Source organism: Pelodiscus sinensis, chromosome 4, assembly GCF_052426305.1.
Source record: "Pelodiscus sinensis isolate ZL-2025 chromosome 4, ASM5242630v1, whole genome shotgun sequence".
Taxonomy (NCBI): Eukaryota; Metazoa; Chordata; order Testudines; family Trionychidae; genus Pelodiscus; species Pelodiscus sinensis.
In genome coordinates, this window is record NC_143055.1 from 94,144,903 (window position 1) to 94,170,484 (window position 25,582).

Genomic DNA, 25,582 nt, shown 5'->3' on the forward strand with positions numbered 1-25,582 from the left:
TTTTAAGTTTTGATAGAACTGACTGACAGCTTTGGTTTTATTGTAAGATCTGGAGTACCAGTAGATTAGGGTAAGTGACTGGTCTCATGGAACTGGGACAAACTTGATGCAATGTGATTTTTATTTGTGACCTATTAATCACAAAGCTCAGTTTGACTGGGTGACAAGACAGACTGGAGATTCCAAGGGGACTCTTTAGCACCCCATGGAAAGACTGTTATACTGATCCATTGAACTACTGAATCAGTATAACAGTTTTTCCATAGGGCTTGATGAAACTTAATTATTGGTCATACCACCAATTTGGAGTGTCCCCCTCCCTCTTTTTTTCTGACAGTCTGCCCTGAGGTGTAGTTTAGTAATATTCTGGGAGGAAATAGGGAAAACAGTTTAAGATTCTCAACATGCTCAACTTTAAAAATACAGCTTCTATTCATATGCAGTACGTTTTTCTGCCTTGAGAGTTGTGAAGATTTTGCTTTACTTATCAATGCATTTCAAAAATTGCCTCTAATTAGCCCCATGAGCCCAATAAACTCCAATTTTTCATCAGGAAGCAAAATGATACAAGTTACGGTAAGAGGAACGTCAATGTACAGATCTTCCTTATTTTATTTACTTCGTTGTTTCCAGACTTAAATCAATATTTTCCAACCTGACAAACAATGAACACAATGCAGATCACCAGTGCCAGAACCAGAGTGACCAGGGCCTATGACACTGCACTTTTTTACAAAAGAAACTTACGTGCAGAATTCATGTCCCCTGCAGATTCTTTTCCTCCCTTCAGAACAGATTCTGGTGGAAAGTGCTACAATTATACTGTCACCCACCAGGGGCTACTGTGGCACCAGAAGAGAGGGCAGCTGATACACCGCCAGAGCAGCCAGCTGCAGGAGCACTTTGGCTTTGCCACAGCCTGCTAAAGTTCCAGTGACTTTGGTGGGCACATAACAGACAGGGCAGGATACTTGCAACTCCCCTATAAAGCCAATCCCTGGATTGCGGGGCAGAGACTGATGCATATTTTTCAAACTTGGAGTTGGTAACACTCAAATCACATTCCCACCCTCACACACTGCCCTGTTCTCTATCAGTGTCCATTAGCGAGTAGTCAACTACCCAATAAGGCTAAGCTTATTGGGTAGTCGAGTTGACTACGTAACTACTTACTTTGCCAGCCCTTGCTGCTGGGTTGGTAGGGGGGAGGGTGGGGGAGGCTGCCACAAATCAGCCCCTCTCCCTGTGGTGGCCCAGGCTGACCATGGGCAGAGCTAATCCAGCAGCAGCCCCTGTTTGCAGCCAGTCCTAGCTGCTTCCAGAGCAGCCTCTGTTCATGGCGGCCGGGGCTGGCCATTGATGGGCTGCTGGACCTGACGCGAGCCAAGACTGAGCAAGCCTGGCTCTTACTACATTTAAAATGCAGAGCCACAGCGGTGCCAGCTCTGTCCCAGCTCATACCAGCCCAAGACCCATCCCCACTGCAGCTCTTCAGTTTAAATGTAGTAGAAGCTGGGTTACCTGCACGCCCAGCTCCTACTACATTTAAACTGAAGAACCTCAGCAGAGGTAGCTCCTGGACCAGTGTGAGCTTAGAGAAAGTGCCATACCTCATTGAAAAATTGTGTACAGGAAATCCCCAATATGCAACCGCCCGAGTTCCACCCTCCGCACTTACATCCATTTTTGTAAGTGCGGAAGGGGCCAAAACTCCCCAACTTACGTCCTCGGCCCACATTTAAGACGGCTCATGGCGCCTATCATAAATTAGGGTTTGAGTTACAATGCCCCCAACTTGCGACCGCTTCCCCGGGAACCAATTGAGTTGCAAGTTGGGAGCCGCCTGTATTTGATACAAACTGTATCAACTACACGATTAGTCAATTGCCCACGGCTTAGCACCCTTAAGTGTCCATCCTGTGCAGGTAGAACACCTCCAGGATACCTGGATTTCACTACTTCATTTACCTACTTTCCCTTACCATCAATACAGTTACTACACTTCAAGATATAAAATTAGCAAAGCACACGCATGTCAACACTCTCCACCATACAAGAGTTCTTTTGACTACCAACAAAACACATTCAAATACAGGATGGAACGCATCAGCTGTTTACTCGTAAACAGCAACTATAAAAAAGTTTGAAACAGAAGACTAAACTAGAGAGATTCTTATACGTTAATAACGCTTTTAGAGAATCACAGAAATATAGGGCTAGAAAGGACTTTGGGAAGTCATCTTATCGAGCACTCCATCCCAATGCTGAGATAAATCTGAAGACTTTCCCTGACAGGTGTTGGTTTAACTCTCCTTAAAGATAAAAAGAGCCTTCTAATATCCAACTTAAACCTTGTTAGAGATTAACTGAATTACTTTTTGACCTACCCTTAGTGGACATGGAGGACAATTGATCACTGTTTTCTTTACAATAGCCTTTAACATATTTGAAGACTTATAATGTTTCTCCTCAATCTTTTCTCAAGATTAGAGATATCCAGAGTTGGACTTAAAAAAAATCCTTTCCTCATTGGTCAGGTTTTTAAAATCTTCTATCATTTTTATTGCTTTCCTCTGGACTATCTCCAATTTGTTCACATCTTCCCTAACATGTGGCACCAACAGCTGAACACAATATTCCAGCAGAGGGCTCACCAGTGCAAAGTACAGCAGAACAATTACCTCCAATATCTTACATATCAGACTCCTGTTAATATACTACAGAATGATATTAGCATTTTTTGCAGCTGTCACACTGTTGACTCATATTCAATTTATGATCTACTATAATACTCTGTCAGCCGAAATGGTCAGGGCAGTGTGTGTGTGTGTGTGTTACACCCAAGTCTTCAACTGCTGAGACGCAAAGTCTCGTTGCAGTGGGCAGCCTAGGAGGCTGGAGGGCACCCCGAAAAATAGTTTAACATCTGTGACTTTACTGCTAGGACCGGGGTCCTGTCGCAGAGGGCAGCCAACAGGCTCTCAGACGCCCCGGTGTGTGTGTGCCCCGGTGTGTGTACACCCGAGACTTCAACTGCTAAGACCGGGGTCCCTTGCAGCGGGCAACCTGGAGGAGGTTGACGGGTGCCCCAATGAGTTTATAGGGAGAGCTTATAACACCTCAGATTTTAGCTGCTAGGATACAGAAATCCCTTCGCAGCGGGCAGCCTGGGGAGGCTGAGATGTGCCCCAATGGATCTGTCCCCTGAAAGCGACACGATCCAAAACACCCAAGCTCTTCCTATACCTGTCCCTTTTGATCGGCTGAAGTTCTTTTGTTTGTGTTCGGTTCGGGTACAGCAGCACGGGTTCAAGTCAGAAGCTTGACACGCACTGGCTTATTTATAGGAGAAAGAAAGAGAAAAGAAATAAAGAAACTTGGTTCAGTGTATATGTATATTTTATAAGTGAATGAGGGCACCCCACTTATTCCCAAAGTTTATAGCTAAATCACCTTACCAAAGGCAGTTTACAATAGAAATGAAGCAGTTTGCCTTAAGAAACTATAATACAGTAACTAAACTTACAACAGAGACACAATTAGAGTGTACACATAAAGAAAACACATTGCAGGTACAATTCTCACCCCTGCGTTCCAGACTTGGCGTGGCCAGCATCTTTCTCTCAATCCCTCGGGAAGAAGTAGGGCGAGGTTGGGCGTCCCACGGACCTCGGAAGACAATCAATACCTGCCAGCAGGTGTAGGTGATTGGAGCTCAAATGGGGTGGGCAACTAAACCCTCTTTATACCCCTTGGGTCACATGGGCTTCTTCCTGGTCTCAAGTGGCCAATTAGGAAAAATGGCTTTGAATGCCAAGTTTCCCACGAAGGGTGCAAAGCATAATTCACACCTGGGAAGATGCAGACAATGGGCACCTCTGGTATGTGATGGGCGAAGATTCCTCTCTTGAGACAGTGCAGACGTGTCAATTACTGATACTAGCCATCACGGCGACGGGAGACCTCCCAGTCGTCAGCTAGCCCATTTACTGTCTGGTTTCTGTTTATGGTAGAGTCAGGGACAGGCACCACACCTGCGTTCCCAGGGCATCAAAGGCTGACTGCCTTTCTCTTGCTCTCGGGGGGGGGGGGACAAGATGGGGTTCATGGAAAAACAAGATGGGGTTTGTGTCTGGCTACATACTCGTATTCAATTTGTGATGTACTATAATACTACAAGTTTTTTAGCAGTACTAGATCCTAGCCAATTATTGTGCATGTTGTAGACATGCATTGAATGTTTAATTCTTAAGTGTAGTACTTTGCACTTGTCTTCAATGTATTTCATTTTGTTGATTTTAGACCTAGTGTCCAATTTATCAATGTCATGTTCAATTCAAATCCTATCCTTCAGAGTGCTTGGAACCCTTCCAACTCTGGTGTCACCTGCACATTTAACAAGCATTAACCCCAATCCATTAGTCAATTCATTAATGAGAATATTGACTAGTACCAGACCCAGAACCGAGCTGCTGCCCCTGACTATACATCTTTGTTTGACAGCAAACCATTGATAACTCTTTATCAACCACTTCAGAGAAGTAGCCAAGTTAGTCTGTAACCGGAAAAACTTAAAAAACAACAAATAGTCTAGCAGCACCTTAAAGACTAACAAAACATGTAGATGGTATCATGAGCTTTCATGGCTACAACCCACTTCTTCAGATGAAACCAGCTGTGCTTCCATCTAACAATAATTTCATCTAGACCACATTTCTCTAGACTGTCAGGTGGGACTGTATCAAAAGCCTTACTAAATTCAGATATATCCTATCTACTGCTTCCCCCACCATCAAATAGGCCAGTAACACTATCACAGAAAAAAACTGGGCAGGCTTGGCATGATTTGCTTTTGACAAATCCATGCTGGTTATTACTTTTCACCCTATTTCTTTCAAGGAGCTTACCAATTGGTAGTTTGATACCTGGAGAATACTAGAACAAATGATTGAAGTTAGGCTGACTGATAAATAATGCACCATAGTCCTCTGTTTCTTTTTTAAAAGAATGGAACTATTTGGGGATGAATTGCTTAAATGCAATGCATGTCTTCAAGTTTTACAGCCATAGTTTTCAGGGAAGATCCTCTGAAATCCTCCAGGTTCTCTTCATTAAATGTCTCTTATTACAGTAACCCTTTTTCTGGCTGAGAAGGGCTGGGTATGACTTTAAACTATAGTTCATTCTCTAATGTGCTCTAGGGGCTATGTTGCTGCCCCTTACTAAGGGCTATCTCTGTAACAAAATGTTATCAATTTGCCTTGGTACAGGCCTCCATAACTGAAACAGTTGGAGAGGACAAAGAAGCAGGTAGAGAGAGAGAATATATTTTCCACTGATCCTTGTAATGGAAGTTTCTTTCAATAACCAAAGCACAACTATTGGGATAACATATTATTGATACACAGTACATTCTTACCAAGGAGTGCTTTCCTTGAACATGACAAGCTCGCAGAAATGAAGCATAGCATGTAGAAAGTGTATTTATTGCAACAAATTCTTTCCACAACAGTTTAAAGCTACTAAGTAATATGAAGTTAGTTTTCAACTATGAGCCCAGTCATCTCAGCTCATTTATTTAATAATTTAATCATTCAGCACCCAACTGGTTAACTTTAACATATATATGTTCATTTACTTGAATTAAAAAACCTGAACATTAAAAATCCTGAAAAAAATTTTAGAAAAATATGGCGGCTCAGATTTTTTGCTGAGCTGAATTTTGTCTTACAGCAACAGAGGTAGGGGCTTTAAGAGAACATCTACACTGCAGGTTAAAGTTGAATTAAGATACACAACTTCAGCTACATTAATTGTGTAGCTAAAGTAAAAGTGCCTTAACTCAGCTTTTGGCGCTGTCTACACAGCAGGAAGTTGAAGAAAGAACACTCTTCTTTCGACTTCCCTTACTCCTTGTAAAATGAGGATTACACAAGTTGGAGTAACAAGCCTGTTATTTTGAAATAAAGGGCTTGCTGTGTAGATGTGCACTCTGTTATTTTAAAATAATATGAATTATTTCAAAATAAATCTGCAGTATAGACAGCGCCTCAGAGACTAAGTTGCAGTGCCTCGATTCTCTCACCAATATTAGCACCTGCTATAGTCCAAGTGGAGTTCACAGCAGACAGGGGAAAAGAGTTGCTATTAACTCCATCTGCTGGTGTTAGTCTCCACACACGCAATCTGTTAGCAGTGAAACTGCTGAGGTGCAATATGCTCCAGCCATGCCACTCTTCCCATTCCGTTCTGTATCAGTGATGCAGGGGAGGTGGAATAGATGTCAGCTAAATTGACTCTACATCTGCTAGGGTTTAACCTTCACAAGCTGGACTGCTGTGGTCAGTTTTTATTCCTGCAGTGCCTTTATGAAATAGTAGAGGAATCACAGTGGGTCAGAAAGCTTGACTCAATTTTTGAAGCTAAGCTTGCTGTCTGTACCAGTGTATCTATCATATTTTCAGAATCCAAGCATTAAAAAGGAAATGCATAGTAATGACGTATCAAATCTTAGCTTGTGAATGTTGTATTTTTGTGAAGAGACAACTCAGACAAGTCTGAATAATTACCGTAGCCCTGCATTCCCATTCTAGCTTACATGCAAAGGGCAGTATATACTGCGTCTATTAAAAGGAGATATAAGCAAGGGTGCGACTCAGGAGGAGACTAAAGCCACTTGTACTAGGGATGTGAACGACTAGTTGACTAGCCAATAAGCAAATGCTTATTGGATAGTTGTCACTCTAGTCAACTAGTCACTCCCTGCCCCACCTCCCACTGCCTATATCAGAAAGAGGCAGCTAGGGGAGAACGGGGTGTGCTTCAAAGCGGCAGCACCACATGGAGCCTAGGGTCTGTGACTTTGAAATGCCGCATGCAGCCCAGGGCCTGCTGTGAGTCCCTAGCTTGCCCCAGGCTCCACATGGTGTTTCAAAGCAGCAGCACTATGTGGAGCCCAGGGGCAGCTGGGGACTCCCCCACAGACCCCAGACTCTATATGGTGCTGCCATTTTGAAACACCACGAGAAGCCCAGTATCAGGCTCCTCAGCTGACCCCGGGGTTCCATGCGGCACTGATGCTTTGAAACTCTGCAGGGAGAAAAGGGCCAGCGGGGGACTGCTTGAATCCCCTGATGGCCCTGTACTCCCTGCAGCATTCACCTTTGAAGTGTAGCAATAGTCCTGGGGTTGTTGCTATATTTGAAAGGCAGAGGCGTCCTTATCGACTAATCAAAAAGTCGATACCAATTGCATTGACTGTTCGATTAGCCAATTAATCTAAATGTAACATCCCTATCTCATACTGGGATGCTGACTGCTTTTCTTCCCTTCCCCTCTTTATCATGGAGTAAGAGGAGAGTACACAGCTTGCATCATTTACTCTTCTACCCCTTTCTCTCACTAGCCACGAGTGAGAGGAATGCATGGAAGCTGTGTACTTTCCTCACTCCCTGACAGTAAGATGAAGACGAGCAAGCAATGTCCCAGTATAAGGTTTTTTAGCCTAAAGGTGCCCTTGGATACAACAGGCACTTAGTGTCACCAGTTTTCATGATTTAACATTTTAATTTCAAACAAAGCATTTACAAACCAAGCTTTTTGTTTTTCAAATCAAATTATGACCAATATCCACAGGCTGGAAAAAAGAGAGTCTACTGACAAAGTAGTAAGCTGAATATATTACACTTAAGGTCTGATTTTAATGGAAAATATACAAACAAATAAGGTCTAGTTAATACAAGAGTTTATTATTAGAATATTATTTTTCAGTGACTCATTTTAGCAAAATAATTATAATATGCTGGTTTTAACCAACCACTCAACAAGTGTGCTCATGATTCTTCCAGCCCTTTTATTACACTTCTACATTACCTTTCCCAGCACTAACCTACATACTTTGCCGGAGAAGGATGTAACTTCATATTGTATTGCATAAAACTGTGTGCAAGACAAAGTGCATCCATTCATTTTACATACTGTGATGTGTGTAAAAGGCTATGCTATACGACCCAGCTGAAGAACATTGTTGATGCCCATTGTGACGGGTTCAGTCACAGAAATCCCCTTGTGGCTGTCACTTGATGTGCTGAAATACCACTGAACCAGCCTTCCTGTGCATCCCTGTGCATTACTCTGTCTCGCTAAGCCAGATTCTCCATCCTCCTCCAGCACTGACACAGAGGTGAGGTCACAGCCCTATACAGAGTAATCCAAACACTGAGATCAGCTCAGCTCTGGGAAGGCTCGGTTAAAGGGACTTGCCTCGGCACCCACGTGCACAGCCCCAATGGGACAAGAACCCTAGATAAATTCATCTTACTCTGTATCAAGTTTTATACAGAACAAGATCATATTGTATGCCCTCTTTCTTACATAAAAGAGATATGCACAGCTACTTGTCATCTTCCCCCTCCCCCCCAAACAATTATTTACACTGGGTTTATTAATAAGTGATTGTGGTAAGGATAAAAGGTAGGATGTAAGTGGTTGTAAGTAACAGCACACAGCACAAAGCAATTTACTAAGCTAAACAAAACAAAACAAAACATGCCAGCTAAGCCTAATGCACTAAGAACATGCAACATCTTTCCTTATCAGGAGTTTTAATCATCTTTTTCATCAGCTGGAAAGCTTCCTAGTCTGGGCTTGATCCTTTCCCCTGTTCAATGTTAGCTGTTTCTAGCAGTTATCTTGGGTGATAAGCAGAGGTGTCCTGGAGTTTGGCAGCAGCCCTCTATTGTTTGATTTCCCCACCTTTATATATATTTTGCCCAAGGGAGCAGGGGCTATATATGGGGTGCAGCATGGAAGGTGATGAGAAACCCCCACATGCTGTGCAGAGGAGGGGCAAGGGACCAGCAGCCCCCATTGTTTGGGGCCACTGCCCTGGACCCTGCACTTTGGGGGGGCACCTCTGGGGTCTAGGACAATCTGGGGACTTGATGCCAGCAATAGGGATCTCCCCAGCCCCATCCCGCACTCACCGGCAGTAGTAAGAACTGGGGTCACCAAGCCTACCCTGCTCAAGCTTCCCCAGCTCCTAGCCATGTCACTTGGAGGAGGGGGCTTGTGGGAAGGGGTGGGACCACCCCCACAACCACCAGTGACAGCAGGAAGTGGAGCAACGCAACTAGGACAGCAGAGTGGGCTGGGGCCAGGTCACTCCACTTCCTGCCACCACAAGTAAATATGGGAGGGCAACCCCTGCTGCCTGTATTAGGTCCCTGCTAATCCTCCCGATCATGGCTCTCGGGAAAGAGGGATTGGGGTAACAGATGGAGCGAGGGCAGAGCAGAGGGAGGAAGAGGTACAGCCTGGAACGGGGGCGGGGAGGGGTTGTCCCAGGCCCCTCGCTTTCCTAGGAGGGTGCAGGGAGGAGTCACATGGATTGTGTACTCCTTGTTTCCTTCCCCAGAGGTCACCACTGCAAGGCAGAAATCCTCTGTGTATTCAGTTAAACTTTCTCACTTTCACTGGAAAAGCAAAAGGATCAAGATGGGTCCCAGCATTAGGTGACCTAAAACCCATGTCCTTGTGGGGATTCTCAGACATCAAATGGACAGATCTATAGGAAAAAACAAACCCACTTACAGATCATTGTCTTTATCCATGAGAAACCCAGTTTCTGAAATAATCTTGATGGCCCTCACTTAGCATGTAGCATCAGTAAAACAGGTTTATACTAGGGATATAACAGGATAACCATTGACACGGTTAACCAGTAAACCTAGGTGTATTGCTTATCATGAATGGTTACACGCAGGCTCCCGCCCCACTCTTGGGTAGCTAGCTGCCACCCCATGCTGCTGGCTCTGTATTGGAGGCAACAGCATGTGGCAACAATTGGCTCCCTGGGAGCGGGGCAGGAGCTGGAACCATCTTAAAAACTAGCACCCAGCATGCACCAGCTCCCGGAGAACTGACTGTCACCCGTGGTGCAGGTGTGTGTGACTGCAACTGCTGAAATTTTCAGTCATTACACAGTTACCCAATTACCCACTTTTTAACATCTCTAGTTTATAGGCCATATTTCTAACTTCAAATACAGGAATGATATATGCACAGAAATAGAATATATACAGTTAGCAGATGACAACTTTTTATGTACCATCTTACACAAAACATTTTGTATAAAGAATTTTCCATTCATAAGCATACTTCCATTTGGATAGTCCCATAATACCCATGACCCAACATAATTATATCTTTTCACTAGAGTGCGGTTTCTGGAAAGGGGGTATCAAGCGATTCAGAGTGCAGTAAAGTGCTGTGGGTTGACTTAGGGAGAGCACTCTGAGTTGGGAGTGAGGGCTCTGGAATGGAGTGAACAATTATGGGTTTGGGATGTAGGAGGGGGCAGGGGATTAGAGCACAAAGTTGGAGTGCAGGCTTACCTCTGGAGGCACCCAGTCAATGGGGGTAACAAGGGTAGGCTTCTTGCCTGTCCTGTAACTGCGGAACAAGCTGCATCCCAGAAGCAACCAGAGCAGGTCCAGCTCTTAGGTGGAAGTGTGCAAGCAGCTCTACACTTCTGCAGCTCTGCAGTTCTTGACCAATGGGAGCATGAAGCCATTCCTCGGGGAGGAGACAGGGCAAGGAGCCCTCTGGCCTCCTACGTAGGCACAGGACCTGATGCTGACTGCTTCCAGGGCAGTTCACATTGCCAGGATAGGCAGGAAACATGCCCTAGCACTCCCCCTGCTCACCCTATAGCAAGGCAAACCAGTGCATAATATTCTAGAACCCAGTACTTGGCTGCAACCCATACTTGGAAAAGCCACTGAGCTAGATGTTTAGTACATTTACTTCCAGCTCATGTACTTGTAGTTTGTGCTGTCATATATGACCATTTCCAAGCAGTAAAACAGTTCCTATAGAAGGTTACCAGTCAGTACTCTTTATAGCACCACAGATAAAATTAAAGCCATGTCTATACTTACCTGCAGATCGACACTCCAGAGATTGATCTTCTAGCATTCGACTTAGCACGTCTAGTAAAGACCTACTAAATCAAACACTGAAGGCACCTCTATTAGCACCAGTAATCCTACTCCTTACGTATAGGACAGAAGCATTTCTCTCATTGACCTCCCACTGTGCAGACAGCACAAAAGTTTGAATCAAGATACGTAAACTCCGACTACACAATTAACATAGCTGGAGTTGTGTATCTTGGTTCGAACTTATCCCCAAGTGTAGATCTGGCCTACGTATCGGATGGCACACTATATGTCTACTACATACTTTCTAAACAACAGCTGAGATTCTGTATAGAGCATCGAGAAAATACATTAGGACTCCAATGAAACTAAAATCCTAGATTTCAGGATGTGTTTCTTAATCAAAAATAAAGTGCTGCAGGGAGGGATCTTCTAAAAAATTCATTAGAACAACCATTTCTATAACTAAGTTGTCCTTGATCTGCAAGCTTGTTTTCTGCAGTAAAAACTTCAAAAGATTTTTTGTGGATTCCCCAAATGATTATATATTAAAACAAAGCTACAAACAAAACCATGTTGCTGCTTGCACATTTGTGAAACTGATGCTAAGTAATTATAGGATCATAGAACTGGAAGGAACCTCAAGAGGTCATCAAGTCCACTCTCTGCACTCATGGCAGGATCTAGCACCATCTAGACCGTCTCTGATAGGTGTTTGTCTAACCTGCTCTTAAAAACCTATAATGATGGAGATTCCGCAACCTCTCTAGGCAATTTATTACAGTGCTTAGCCACCCTGACAATTTGGAAGCTTTTCCCAAAATCCAACCGAAACCTCTCTTGCTGCAAGTCCATTGCTTCATGTCCTATCATCAGGGGTTCAAGATAATGTTTCTGCCTCCTCCTTGTAACATCCTTTAAGGTTGTTGAAAGCTGTTATGTCTCTTCTCAGGCTTTTCTTTTCCGAACTAAACAAACCCAATTCTTTTTCTTCCCTCATAGGTCATGTTTTCAAGACCTTTAATCATTTTTGTTGCTTTTCTCTGAACCTTCTCCAATTTGTCCACATATTTCCTCAAATGTGGTACCCAGAACTGGAAACAATACTCCAGTTGAGGCCTAATCAGTGCTGAAATTCTTGTGTCTTTCTCACTACACTTATGTTAATACATCTCAGAATGAGGTTTGCTTTTTCCCAACATGATTATATTTATCATATGATTCACTGAGACACGTAGATCCCTTTCAGCAGTACTCCCTCCTATGAAGACCTTTCTCATTTTGTATGTGTGCAACTGATTGTTTCTTCCTAACTGGAGAACTTTGCATTTGTTCTTATTAAATTTCATCCTATTTACTTCAGAACATTTCTCCAGTTTGTCCAGATTATTTTTAATTATAATCATAGCCTCCAAAGCACTTCAATTCCTCCTGGCTTGGTATTATCCACAACATTTCTAAGTGTTCTCTCTATGCTATTATCTAAAGAATTGATGAAGATATTGGGCACAACCAGTCCCAGAACTAATCCCTGTGGAACCCCATTCATTGTACCCCTCCAGCATAACAGTGAATCACTGATTAATTTCTCTTTTATAATTGCTAAATTGATAATTTCAGTCTGATCGTTACTACCACATGATTTAGAATAGTCTATTCTGCTCTTGAGTAGAACAAGTACTGGTGTTTTTTATAAGAATTTTTCCTTTGAATATTCAGCCCTGAGCCTGCATGAAAGTCAATTTTGTGGGAATTCCTAAACAACAGGAGAAAAATCTTTCAAAATATAGATGTAGAAGAAAAAAATAGAAACAAGTCAGAGTCAGGGAGACTAAGCCTAACAATGTGCACAAAAAAACCCCAAGATTCATATGCTTTGAGTGAAAGAGGTGCTGGTCTTTAAACGTAAATGGTATTTTAAAGACAATTATGTACAACATTTGTTGCATTTTAACATCATTTATTTGGAACAGGGAAAATGAACATTTCCTAATGTATTAACACATTTTGCATTACTGCCTCTTAAAAGGAATTGTAGATTCCACTAGCTCAAGATAAAAGATTATGATAATTTGTTTCTTTCTTTAATTTTTGTGTGTGTCAAAATAATTTACCACTAAAAATAATGGCAAAAAGATTGAAATAGCTATCAATCTGACTTGTCTTCAGGCAACATAATATTGCTAGCATCACCAAAACTTGCTAATATAAGCATAAAAGTTCAAGTTATACATTTACTATGTGGATTACTGTAATAGAAGTGAAATAGCATCTACATCAGCATGCAAGTTAGAAAATTATGTAAATAAAAGTAAACTATTAAAAAAAAAACAGAGCCATACCTCCCCTCAAGGAAACAGAGGCAAGACATTAAAATCTGTAAACACAAAAATGGAAAGTAGGAAATTATTTTTATACATAAACACATTGATTGATTGATTGATTGATTGATTGATTGCAGGACTTCACTGACTGACTCAAGTGTGACATGAATAGAGCTAAACAGACAGGATATTCAATTTTTCTCAAAAGTTAAATACATTGTGTGCTAACCACAAAGCAAACAAGTAAAATAATCTTAATTTATAATGAATGTTAAAACATTTGATAAGCCCACAAAACGTGTCAGGTCATATCTCACTCAGTAGAAAGCCTACTTCTGACACAGAACTTTGATGCTTAGATCCGCAAGCCTGAAAAGATTACTTGTTTAACTTTGTAGACTATAAGTAGTCCCAATTAAGTGTATATAAGCCATCCCACTGAAAAATGTTTGCAGTATCAGGAGTTTGTTTGCTAGGAAGTTTATACAATGGCTATTTACTTGCAGTACACCTGCTTCTAGGTAATAGGACTGATAATCCAAATTTGGATTAAAAAAATTAGCTGTCCCCCTTTAAGTCATTTTCAGGAACAGTAAAGTATCATATTTGCTCCTAATATGAATTTAAAAAGCAGTAGCTAAGGGGAAGTCAGCAGTGTTTCCAGATGCATATTTTTCTAGAATATGTCTTTGAAGTTAGGACCAATGTTTGGTTGATCATTCCAATCAACCTCTAGTAGCAATCAAGTAGGTACAGTGGAAAGGAAACCAAGTGACTTTGAGAGGCTTCCATACACACAGTACAGCCTACAAATAATAAAAACACCTTCCCTGGTTAATTCAATGTTTTCTTATTTTCGAAAGAGTTTAAACCTTGCAGTCCTAAGATTGTTTGCTTCGCTGATTTTTGCTTGGATATAGCTAGATACAACTTTATGTATTCTCTACCTCCGAATGCATTCTTTTACCTCTGATTGCATAAGATAGACAACAGAACAAATTAATGTAAATAAAACATTCCTTGCACAGGAATCATCTTAATTAGCATCTTACTAGCTACTGTGGGCTTGGTATTTGGATCTATAGGACTGAGATTTTTCTAGAGACAGAAAATTCAGCTTCCATGTCGAAAAGTATATGTCCTAATGCCCTATTGTGCACAATGATGCAAGTCACCTTTCTTCAAGCTTTGGCTTGAGAGAAAAGAAGGTTCAAGAAGATAGTCTTTCCAAGTAAGAAGAACGGCACCCCAGAATGTAGACTATGTACAGTCTTCTCCCACTGATGTGTGTCTGTCCAACTATTGGCTATTGAGTCAGTTTTCCCCCATCATTCCATAAGCCTTCTGGTGTGGGTTTGCTAAGGTTAGGCTGTTTCTCAGATTCCTGATTATTCAAGTTCAAAGTTTTTTCAGTCAAAGTATCCTTTTAGTGTTCTATCTTAGCTTCCCTTGAAAATCTCTCCTCTATGGAGGTGTAAGCAAGTATCCACATTTCTGACCCATTCTCCCACAGACATAAAGCAGCCACAGGATATGGCCTAAACAAAGTAAAAATTGCTGAGATTCAGCAAACATGCACATGTACAGGCAGTCCCCGAGTTACGCGGATCCGACTTACGTCGGATCCGCAGTTAAAAATGGGGACCTCTCCCTGGTCTCCAGCAGACCAGGGAGAGGAAGCAACGCGGCGGAACACGCGGGCAGTGGGCAGCCCAGACGCGTCTGGGCTGTCCGCTGCCCGCGTGCTCCGGGGCTTTGCTCTGCTTTGCTCCCCGTCCCCCTGGTCTTCTGAAGACCAGGGGGACGGGGAGCAAAGCAGAGCAAAGCCGCGGAGCCCGAGGGCAGCAGGACAGCCACGGCGCGTCTGAGCTATCCCGCTGCCCCCATGCTGCGTGGCTTTGCTCCGGACGCCTTTGGTACAGCAGCTGGGGCGCTGCCGGTTGGTCCCGTAGCACCGCTCTGGGCGCTACTGGACCAACCCGGCAGCACCCCAGCTGCTCTGCCCCAGGCATCCCCAAGTCAGCTGCTGCTGAAACTGACCAGTGGCTGACTACAGGAATCCCCTGCCCCGGGCTTCCTGGAATCAGCCGCTGATCAGTTTCAGCAGCAGCTGACTTGGGGATGCCTGGGGTTCTTAAGTTGAATCTGTATGCAAGTCAGAACTGGCGTCCAGATTCAGCCGCTGTTGAAACTGATCAGTTTCAGCAGCGGTTGAATCTGGACGCCAGTTCCGACTTGCATACAGATTCAACTTAAGAACAAACCTATAGTCCCTATCTTGTACGTAACCCGGGGACTGCCTGTACCAGAGAAAGAATGGCACTGACTCAAGCTGCCTCTATATTGCAAGGCAAGGGGAAGAAGATTCAGATGAAATGGAGAAAAATGGATGGAGTCACAGGCCAAAGCTAAACTTCCAGGTGACCATTTTCCTGTCTGAATTACATGTGGGTGGAGCTATCCATTAGTCCACCCTGTGGAGTCAGAAGTCAGAATTAATTTAAAAAAAACCTCAAATAAACTTGTGCTTTGACGTAACTATCTCTAATACAATATATACTCACAAATTTATTCTGTCTGAAATTAAATATAATAGTCTCCATTGTGGAAGTCTTAGGAAGGGCAGGAAGTTCAGCTTTCATTCTGCTTTCTGTATTGTACTTTCATGTGTTTATATGAAGAGTTCACTGGCATCCCACAATGACTTTACTTCATGCTCATTGAACAGGCATATGTTACTATAATTTTATCTTAGCCTTCTGCATTTCATTATTCTTTGGTTACAGAAATTCAAAACTCTCTTTTTGTGACACTTAATTATGTCAAACATTTGATCACAGATAGCAGTAATTAACTTTCACAAAAGTATTTCCAGAACAAAATTATAATATATCCTGTGGCTGTTATGAAAAGGAAGGACTATCATAAAGCATTGGCTGAAATGCGATAAAAGTTTACGATCTTCTGGAAATGTCAATGCTTACTTTGTCACAACAGCCAGGAAATGTTATTCAGAATTAAGTTCAGGTTTAATCTCATCTTTACTGTCCAACAATTACATGTCTAAGTCAGTCTCATTTGTGAAAATATTCCTCAAATTTCTTGTACTTTAATATGCCGAACAGTGATCTTAATGAGCAATTCAATACATTTAAGCATACATTAAAAATCAAAATAAATTACAGCCAGTCATAGCCCAAACATTTCTAATATTTTCTCAGAAATGACAATGAAATTGTTAGTAATACTCTGGGCAATATTTCCAAAAATTGGTGAAGGGAAAGGTGTACAATAAATATGGCGCTGCATATGCCAGGTTGCACTTCTAAAATCCAGGATTCGCTGGTCTGGCAACATCCGTGGTCCGGCATGAGCACAGATGTTCCAGAACCAGAGAGCCCTAGCATGCTGCAGAGGGTGGGAGCCTGGGAGCTGGTGCACAGCTCAGTTGGGCTGTGAAGGAGGGGCGGGAGCCAGCGTGTGGGTCAGCTGAGTTGTGGGGGATCCAGAAAGCATGGTGGGAGGGGGCAGCAGCAGGGGGCCTGAAATGATCTCTCCAGTCTGGAAAACTCCTTCATCTAGGGCTAGTCAGGTCCTGAGGGTGCCGGACCAGGGAGATCCAACCTCTACTTGTTTGCAAGCGTGCATATGAGCTACATTGGCACTCAACGTTAAACACTTGAACTTTGTTTATTAAATCACATCGCTTTTAAAAAGCAAGTGACAGCAAATCCTTCCAACAGATTTTTATCAACAATCCATTTTCAAACTGGAAAGACAAAAACAGTAAACCCTGAAATCCTATTTTTTTCTCAAGAAAAGGACTGCACCATAATTAAAATGAGATGAATGTTGTCTGGGCTTGTTGAAGGAGAAGATCCCTGCTTTATGGACATGAAAATGAAGTCAGTGACTGGTGGAAAGGGTGGACTGTAGTTAGCTTTGCAGTGATGACTTAATCCTGTCAACTAAATGCACTCTCCCTCACCCCGCTGCCTCTATATCAGACTGTCGACAGAGGGATGCAAATCAAGCACATCGAAATTGCTAATGAAGCCAGGATTTAAGTATCCTGAGCATCATTAGCTTAAACATGGCCGCCGCTTTTTTCTGAAACAGAGTTTTTGAAAAAACGGTAGTCTAGACTTGGATCCGTCGAAAATAAAGCATTTTTCAACAGATCCTATATTCCTCAAAAAATGAGGTTTACAGGATCTGTCGAAAAAGGCTTTAGTTTCAACAGATCTGCCTCTAGACTGCCGTTTTTTCAAAATAACTCCGTTTCTAAAAAAGTGGTGGTCATGTTTATGCTAATGAGGCGTGGGATATTTAAATCCCAGCTTCGTTAGCAATTTCGACATGCCTAATCTACATCTCTCTGTAGACAGAGAGGTGTAGTCTAGACACTCCCAGAGACAGTAAGGTGGAGGGGAGATGGGAGCTGGAGCACATGAGGAGCCAGCTTTTAAGCTGGCTCCCCATGAGCACCAGATCCCATGGAGATGCCTGCTGTCTGATAGAGAAACAGCAGTACAGAGGGTGAGAGGGGGCAGACAAGAGCCAATATGTGTGGGGAGCCAGCTTTTAGGCTGGCTCTCTGTGCATGCCAGCTCCGTGGAACCCCACCGGCCGCCTCCCGCTCCCCCGCTGCTGCTGCCTCCCACAGAGGCAATGGGGGGGGGGGGGGAAGAGAGAGCTGTCTTAAAAGCCGGCTCCCCATGAGTACCAGCTCCGCCTGCCCCCCAACCCCTGCTGCTGCCTTTGTATCACAGGCAGTAGTGCAGAGCAGGAGGGACAGGAGGGGCTGCTGCAGAACAGTATCTGTATGTGGCAGACCTGGGCTCGCCTCGAACAGAGGCTGCTCCGTGGATGTCAACACAGCTTCTGTCCAATGAGAGCTTGGCCCTCTGTGGACAGGGGCTACTGCCACTCCGCGCTGCTGCCTCCGACAGAGGTCAAGTGGCAGAGGGCCTCTTCATGAATGGAGCTGAGAGATCACTGGCTGTTGGCCCTGGGAACAAATAGTTATGTAATGGCTAAAATTTGGTGCAATTATACTTCTATTCCTTCACACAGTATCTAACATCCCTACCTCCTATGAGTTTGGTGGATGGTAAGGTCAAGCCATGGATTGGCTGGACTACAGGAATGGAAATAGAGGGGGAGGTGGCTGGTAGAAGCCCCAAGTATTTGAATAAACATGGATTTGCCTGTACGGTACATTTTTTCTGCTGGATAGTCCCTGACATCTATCAGATAAAATTGTGGCCTGATTAAAATCCATATGTAGTGTTTCCTGTTCTCCATTCAGCATACCCAGACAATGAAACTTGTTGAAACTCCTTTTGTTTAGTCTAATAAGAAAAATACTGAAATATTCTCTAAAAAAAAAAAAGCCTTCTCAGCTATCAGACACCTTACCTTCAAAGAGACAAAAACAAAATCATCATTTAATCACCTGCAAAAGCCATTTACTGCCTCATACACTCCTTTGCTATGAACATCATCCCTTAAACATTTAATATATTATTAGACACCATGAAATTGATCAAAACCACATGACATAAAGGGCACCAATCTAGATTGCAATAAAAATTGTAACATATTAAAGAAATAGTACACTGTTAATCCTCAGTTACAATGGAAACCCTGTAAAAGTACTTATGACATTCAGTTTAGTACCAAATGAGTTTAATCACTATTAATATTACGATAAATATCAAATGAATAAATTGTGCATGAGCTAACCTCTTAAAGTGTTACAGTAGAGACATATGGCTGAATAAAAATACTGTATACACTGCAGCCAACTCTATGAGTATGTTTGAATAGGAATGAAATAAAAAAATACAAACAATGAATAACGGTAATGACACAGAAGTGTGGGGATCTGGGGACTGAGGTATTCAATGGAGTATCAGTTGCTGCACTACATAACTAAAGCTGTGCGTAAGTACATACCATTTGAGCATTTGCTCCTCAATCAAGAACACAGATAACCGACGAAAACAATAGGTTGCTTGCTATGTACGAGGCTAAATAAATTTGGGACACTACTCAGCTAGTATACTTGAAAGAACCTGGTAAAACTATCTGGGATCCAGGGCAACATTCTTACATGAGCATTTTCTTTTTTTGGCAGAGAAAAGCTAAGTTTCCTGTATCTATGGCCAGTTTAGACAATGCTTTCTAAACTGCAGCCACAGTGGACCCTTGCTTACAGGGATTTCACTGATGCTAGTGCTCATCTTCCACCAGCCTCCACATAGTGATTACCAGGTACTTGGTGTGGACTGAGAATTTTGTGGTGGTAACAGCAAGATCACCCTGTATAATCAGGGCATCTCCCCTTTTATGAGAGCCAGTGCAGATTCTCTTGTCCATGAGCTCCTAGCTCTCCATAAACACCTTCTTTCCCATCTTGCGGGCCTTTGGGACTCAGCCATCTGCAGTCTGCATGGCTCCATAGTTCAGAAGAAAAGGAAGGTGAAAGTCACGCACAATTTTATGTCTTTCCCATGAGAACCTAATCCCATGATTTGACAGGGAGTATCAGTTTTGTTTAAGATGACCCATCTGTATTGGCTGGGCCAGGAACCTTATACAATCCAAACAGAAGTATTTTATAATCTGTAGTACCTCATAGGGTTGCCAGGTGTCCAGTTTTGAACCGGACAGTCCTGTATTTGAGCTTTCTGTTCGGGAAACAAATTGAGAAAATATACATGTCCAGTATTTTCTAAATAAGATGTCATGTAGATTGTGATGTAATATCAAGTGTGTCCGATATTTTTGTTGAAACCATCTGGCAACCCTATGTAATGTTCCTCAAAACATTAACCAAAAACCACAGAGTTTGCACTTCTAGGACAACTTTTGGAAGAAACTGAGATAATTGTAACTGTATGCATAAATTATATATTTCTAAGACTTCTTATGCCTGCTTCTTGTTACTATCACATAGCAATTCACCTTGCAATTGACAAGAGAGCACAAATCCTGAGGGACACAGAAGTCCCTTGTTTCTATACAGAGGAAGTTTAATATTAGATCAATCAATGCAGACAGTCTAGTTAACAGAGTGAGAAGCAGTTGCTCAGTTTATCTGCTTCCAAAGAGGTAAGCAAGTCATGCAAATGAGATCTTGAATTCTGCCCTGTGACTTCGCCTTCCCTGGATATTCTCATTCTCCTCACCCTATTTAGCTTTTGCATTGCCTGTTTACCTCTCTGGAACTAGATAACATGATATTCCTGGAGCTGCAGTCAACTTCATCACAGAAAGTAATAGAAGAAACGGTCCTGGGAAAGAGGAGGAGCAATCAGAAAGCTACATACTATTAGCATCCCAGGAGCGCCTGTAATTAAATAGATTGGCAAGGCTAAATATTCCCTAGGCTTCAATCTTTCCAGTATTTCTGAGGCAATATTTTTTAAAAACCCAATAAACTGAAGAAGGGAACCTAAAGTTCGAATTGTAAGTATCTTTTTTTAAGTTTGTAGCTATAATCAATCTAGTCTAAAGATTCCACTTTTTTTTAAGGAAAATTAAATTGGACTAATTTCACCTATTTTCCCTCAAAACAGTTGTCAGACACGTATGATCACTCTTACTTGACTCTTCATCAGAGAAGAACTGTTGAGATAAATTTCTCGCACACAAAAAGTCTTACAAGAAAAACAAACTGTCAATCTCATTCAATGTAACGTTAAAGAGAAGTGCATCTACTCTTCAGAAATTGATTAGTGTAGGTCAATTTAGAACAGGTACAAGAGATGATCTGAAGTTAAAACTGAAGTTTAAGCCAAGTGAAAAGTACTGAATATTTAACAGTAATATTAAGGAATTTTTACTTTCTTTATGGAAAATTTCTTTTAATTTTCAAGGTTATAGGAACTTGTGCACTGTTTTAATAAGAATGGAGTTAGATTTCCCTGTGAAACAATTAAAGAATAGAGAAAAAACCCACTCAAGTCTCTCAGAGCATCAATACAACTAGAATATTTCCCACACTTCTGAAAGTAGTGAAGTCTCTCGTTCAGCTCAAATAACGTGTGCTTGTAAAAAAGCTCTGTATCATTCTGTATCATGTACCTTCCCAAAGTATAGAATAACCAACACAGACTGTCAGTTGCAGAACTAACACTTTTATTTGTGGGGATTAAATTTTAAGAATAGATTATTTTTCTAAGATATTTCATATTTTCTACAAAAAAAAGCAGTCAACGTTTACATTAATGGTGCAGAATAATTTTATTAGGCCTAGAAGTCAGTTGCTACTACCTTTCTTAATATACATTATTCAAAATATATTTTGCCTGTATGTGCTAATTAGATTGTAATATTCACCTTCCAATACATAAATCTCCGGTGAAAATACAGTGTTACTATTACCATTTTAAACTTCCCAAACCAGTTAAATAATAAATGTTATTTTTAATTAAGTTTAGCAGTATACTTGGACTTTACCTAATTATTGCTTAGCTGTGTTATTCCCACTTGTCACTATATCATTCCTTTGCTATGGGTTTTGTAAATTGGGTTTTGTGGTTTTTATTTAATGAAATTATATAAAAACACCAGACCTCTGTCTCATAGTTATTTCTTTTAGACATTACAATCGATTATATGTTCACGCAGATCTGATCCTCCAGGCCAGAGCTGGGCAAAATATGGCCCAGCGGCCGAAACCATCCTGCCAAGCCACTGGATCCAGCCTGCAGACCACCGTGCAGGGACCCTCAGGCACACAGCTGCCACTGTTTAAAGTGCAGTCCGTGCAGCTCTCTGCTGTGCAGGGATGGTGAGGCTTCGTGTGATCTCCCCACCCTCAGCCCAATCCTCAGCTCCTAGTGGCTGGAAACAATAGCCACTAGGAACTGATCCCAGCCAATCTCTCAGCTCCAGAAAAAAACAGCCAATAGGAGCTGAGAGATTGGTCTGCAGGATGGGGGCACTGCAAGCCTCTTTCCCCTCTCAGAGCTGAGAGCTACATGGAGGGAACAAGCAATCTGGGGCTGCAGCAAGCAGGGTGCTGCAGAGCTGATGGCCAGGAGATACTTAGGTAAGCGCCTCCCAGCCAGATCCTGCCTCTGGTACTCCTGCTCCTCCCACACCCCAACTCTCTCCCCCCATGTCACCATCCAAACCCTTTGCATCCCCCTACCCCCATCTCCTTTAGGGTACGTCTACACTACAGCGCTAATTCGAACTAACTTAGTTCGAATTAGTTAATTCGAACTAAGCTAATTCGAACTAACGCATCTAGAACTAAAAACTAGTTCGAATTAGCGTTTTGCTAATTCGAACTAGCGCGTCCACACTGATTGGACGCAGGGGGGCATTTAAGGGCAGCTGAAACCGGTTCCGGCAGGGCATCAGGTCAGTAGTTGCTTTGTGTGGCTTCTGTCTGAGGCTATCTGAGGCTCGTGCTTAAAGGGACCCCCCTGGACAGCCGGTTCTCAGCTTTTCCTGCTTCCTTGCCAACCTCGCCGAGGGACAGCAAAGCATTGGTCTCTGTGCCCGTCTGTGTCGGTGCTTCCCTTCGGGGCCACCGCCGCAGGTGGCAACATGAAGCCAGAGCTCGCCCTGCACCTTCTGGTGCACTTTCTGGACTTGCTGCTGCAAGCCTGCCACCAATGGCTCGAGGCTGCCTGGCACCTCCTGGTGCACATCAGCCCCCTGCCTCTCCGCCTGGCCACCCTGGGGGCCATGGAGGAGCCGCGGCGGCACCCCGGCACCAGCGTGCCCCACCGCGTCTGGCGTCTGGACACCAGCACCGACTGGTGGGACCGCATCGTCCTGGAGCGATGGGAGGACCGACAGTGGACCCAGAACTTCAGGATGAGGAGGGACACCTTCCTGGACCTCTGCGAGTGGCTCGCCTCTGCCCTGCGCAGAAGGGACACTCGCATGAGGCCCACCATCCCCCTCCAGAAGCGGGTGGCCATCGCCCCCTGGAAGCTCTCCACGCCGGACAGCTACCGATCCGTCGGGAACCAGTTCGGCGTGGGGAGATCCACTGTCGGAGCGGTGCTCATGCAGGTATGGCACTCGTTGGCCACCGAGCCGAGGGGAGGGGGCTGCGAGGAGGGGATGGGCCGCCCCAGGGACAAAGGGGGGGGGGCGGGAAGAGATGAACGCGCCCCGCACCGGAGGGGTCGGTCTGTCCCGGCCGTACTACACGCCGCCAGGGGAGTTGCTTCCGGGAGTGGGGCGTGGGGCACTGCCAGGGCACAAACGCTCCCAGCCACCCGGGCGCCCCCACTGATTGGCGCTTTGCTGTGTCTCTCTCCGCAGGTGGTCAAAGCCATCAACCGGGTGCTGCTCCACAGGGTGGTCCGCCTCGCCAATCCGGACGCCATCATCCGGGGATTCGGCGCCCTCGGCTTCCCCAACTGCAGGGGGGCCATCGACGGGACGCACATCCCCATCCATGCCCTGGAACACCAAGCATCCTGGTACGTCAACCGCAAGGGGTACTTCTCCGTGATCCTGCAGGCCGTGTGTGACCACCGGGGCCAGTTCACGGACATTAATGTGGGCTGGTCCGGCAAAGCACATGACGCCTGGATGTACCGCAACTCCTCCGTGTGCCAGCGGCTGCAGGACGGGACCTTCTTCCCCGACCGCCACATCAGGGTCGGGGACGTGGACATGCCCATGTGCCTGGTGGGGGATGCCGCCTACCCACTGCAGCAGTGGCTGATGAAGCCCTACACAGGGCACCTCAATCCCTCCCGCCAGGCCTTCAATGCCAGGCTGACCAGGGCCCGCATCGTGGTGGAGGGGGCCTTCGGGCGACTGAAAGCCCGCTTTCGATGCCTCCTCACCCGTCTGGACCTGGACGAGCACAACATCCCTCCCGTGATGGCAGCATGTTGTGTGCTCCACAATTTGTGTGAGCGAAAGGGGGAGGCTTTCCTGCTGGCCTGGATGGCTGAGGCTGACTGCATGGCTGGACACTACGGTCAGCCCTGCACCGCCACCATCCGGGAAGCCCAGCGGGGGGCCGTCCGGATCCGGGAAGCCCTGCGGGAGAGCTTCCAGGTGGAGGAGGAGGACTGACCTCTCCCTTGCATGCCCCACTGGGGCCTTCTTCCACCCTACCCCCCTTCCCCTTTCCCCTCCCTACCTACTGTAAAATAAAGACACCTGTTTTTCAAACAAAAACATCTTTTTATTTAACATAACTGGGGTGGGAGGAGGATCCCTGCAGGATCCCCAGCTGCTGCTCCGTGGTGGGCAAGGCCCAGGGGCACGGTCCCTGGGCTCCCTCTCGCCCCAGCCCCCTGTACACATAAGGGGAGCATGATGGTACTCACATGCGGATGCCTCCCCGGCCTTGGACGACACAGGCGAGCGGCTCTGTGGGGTGCCTCGGGGGTCCTGGGTCCTGGGCAGGCTCCTGGCTCTCGGAGTCCTCCTCCTCCTCCTCCATGTCTGGGAGAGGTCCCTCTGCCCCAGGGTCTATCACCTCCCAGGGGGCAGGGATGGCATGAGCCCCCAGGATGCGGTCCAGAGTCTGGAAGTGGGGGCACGCCGCAAGTCCTTAATTGTCTAGCGCACCTGCTCCTGGTTCGAACTAGGCTTAATCCTCGTGGAATGAGGTTTACCTAGTTCGAACTAAGCGCTCTGTTAGTTCGAATTAAATTCTAACTAACGGAGCGCTAGTGTAGCGCCTATGAAAGTTAGTTCGAACTAACGGACGTTAGTGCGAACTAACTTTGTAGTGTAGACATACCCTTAGATATTGAACCCAGCCCTGGCTACTGCCAACACTACCTGGCAGAGGGTTACACTTGTATTATTCAATTACTTCTAAAAATATCAAGTAACAGTACCTTTAATCAAATGTGCCTACTGGTATTTATGCAGTCCTTTGACCATGTACAGAACCAAGTATGTATTAGTGTGTTCAGCTAATGTGTTCATCTGCTTTTTCTGTCCTCTTCTGTTTCCTTCTTGTTTACACCTTCCAGAACACAGATTACCTCCTATAACAGTACAATCTCCATGTATTCCAATACCACTGTAGTCTAATGAACACCTACGCCTTCAAGACTAGACTGGATATGCGTAAAGACATAAAACAACTAGTCAATGTACCTCAAGTATACATAATGCAATTTTAATGTTCACTCTTTTCTATACAGGCAACATACTTATATCTGGGACTGGTGCTGTTCAATATCTTCATCAATGATTTAGATATCGGCATAGAGAGTACAATTATTAAGTTTGCAGATGATACAAGCTTGGAGAGGTTGCAACTGCTTTGGAGGACAGGGTCATAATTCAAAATGATCTGGACAAATT

At 44.2% G+C, this 25,582-nt stretch overlaps 1 protein-coding gene across 3 annotated transcripts in view; it reads right to left on the bottom strand.

Moving 5' to 3' along the window:
• The window catches only part of INPP4B (inositol polyphosphate-4-phosphatase type II B), a 476,735-nt gene that overhangs the window by 316,856 nt on the left and 134,297 nt on the right, over positions 1–25,582 (bottom strand). The window contains exon 3 of one of the 3 annotated variants that reach the window (XM_089777992.1): positions 13,283–13,317. The exons of the other annotated variants lie outside the window; for them this stretch is intronic. The gene's annotated coding sequence lies outside the window, so the exon portion shown is untranslated. The remainder of the gene's footprint in view (positions 1–13,282; positions 13,318–25,582) is intronic. 3 annotated transcript variants of the gene reach the window in all.